This window comes from Chiloscyllium punctatum, chromosome 21 (genome assembly GCF_047496795.1).
Source record: "Chiloscyllium punctatum isolate Juve2018m chromosome 21, sChiPun1.3, whole genome shotgun sequence".
NCBI lineage: Eukaryota > Metazoa > Chordata > Chondrichthyes > Orectolobiformes > Hemiscylliidae > Chiloscyllium > Chiloscyllium punctatum.
Genome location: NC_092759.1, coordinates 1,566,208 through 1,568,247, shown reverse-complemented (window position 1 = coordinate 1,568,247; position 2,040 = coordinate 1,566,208).

Sequence of the window (2,040 nt, the reverse complement as noted above, 5' to 3'; positions counted from 1 at the left end):
TCTTTGTGCCCCCTACATTGTGCCTATAAGTTGCTGTCGTAGGACTGAATCACGGTCAGAATGGCTGAGGGACCCTCCTAAAGGTTACCATGAACTCTTCCGCATTAACCAGACGCTGCAAACACAAACAGGTCCCACTTTCTATTTCTTTTCCGACGGTGAGAGTGAAGATGCAAACCTGCCACTGAGGACATTGATGAAGAGTCGGTCGGCACCTCAATCCAGCCCTTCTCTGAGCGAGGTTCGAACAAGGAAGGCAACTGAAGAGTTGGGTCCTTCACCTGCAAATGTCAATGAGGTTGGGGTGGGGTTTATCTCCAACGGGTTGGGTTGAGGTCAGTTGGGTGTTGGGCCTGAATTGAGTTAAAGTCATTTGTTTTCCTGGGGGATAGGTGGAGCTGAACTCTAGAGGGGGAGGGAGTTATTGGGTTGGGTTGAGTCAAGTTGGACTCCAATTGGTTTCTGTATCGATGGTGGATGATATAATTGCAGTATTCCAGCTTAATAAATTACTCCTGCATCATAAACAAATCATTGGCGAGTTTTTGGACTTCATGTGGGAATAGTCCATTCAGTCAGTCACCCTTGCTCTGTTCCTCGACCAGATTGTGATCGCTTTGCATTCCATATTCTGCATTCCCACCGACGACGCGCAACTTTCCCTGCCCATCAGAATCTTTCTACCCATGCCTTGAAAATACTCAATTCCCTCGCTGCCTTTTCTGAGGCAGGGCTTTCCAAAGTCTCTCAAACTCCTGAGAGTAAGTCAACGTCTCCTGAACTCTGTCTGAAAAGGGAGGCACGTCATTTCAAATGGCCCCAGGTTCCTCCCGCCAACATCTGGCTTTCAAATCCTCCTTGCCGTGTCCATTCAAGACCTTATACACTTTGATTAAATCCCACCCCATCCTCACAGCTCAACTCCAGTGCAACCAATTCCAATCCATCTAACCGAGGACAACCTGTTGGTTTCCAGGTACCAACTCGGTAAAGCATTCCCCCGAACCACCTCCAATCCATTACAAGGAGACCAAAAACTGCGCTACCTTCGAGATGCGGTCTCACCAACGCCTTGTATAAACAAAATGCGAAAGTGCTGGTGTTTGGACTGGGGTGGACAAAGTTAAAAACCATACAATGTCAGGTTACAGCCCATTGGAAGCACTAGCTGCTCCTTCACCATAATGATGCACTCCGAAAGCTAGTGCTTCCAGTTAAACCTGTTGGACTATAACCTGGTGTTGTGTGGTTTTTAACTGTGTAGAAACAAAGTAGTCTTTGTGGTCAAACCCTCATGTAAGACTCCCATTAGCCTTCCTGATTATCGGATCATAAACATTCTGCCACTTAATGCTCCAAGTCCCCCAGATCCCTCTGCATCTTGGAATTCCCATTCCCCGATTTCCCCCTCAATATTGTCGCAAGCCCTTCAGCGGTCCTGCCATCTCTTTGTCTGCCTAGGGGGGGGTCAAACCGTTTTGGACTAACGATGGGTTAGGACAGAGGGTCCATCGGTGGCTGAGTGTATTGACCCACTGAGCCTCAGGAGGGAGTTAGAGAGCCCCTGCTCTCAACATTGGGCCCGACTGGACCACATCGTCTGACAATCTGAGGCCTGGTGTTAACACCGCGGGAGGGAAACCCGCTCCGGGCCTGATCCTTTAAGGATCCGCGAACAGGAATCCAATCCCTCATTCCTCGGCGAACATCCCCAGATATCCCGTTGGTGACTCCGCTGTGTCTGAGTCTTCACTCTGTGACGCAAGGCCTCAATGCTGCACTGCCCTCAAATAGGAGGCGGCACTTGGACAGACAGCACAGAAACAGACCCTTCGGCCCGACTCCGTCCATGCTGACCACGTTCCCAACCTAATCTAGTCCCATTTGCCAGCACTTGGCCCATATCCCTCTAAACCCTTCCAATTCACATACCCTACCAGATGCCTTTTAAATGTTGGAGAGAGTGAGGACTGCAGATGCTGGAGATCAGAGTCAAGAGTGTGATGCTGGAAAAGCACAGCAAGGTCAGGCAGCACGCGA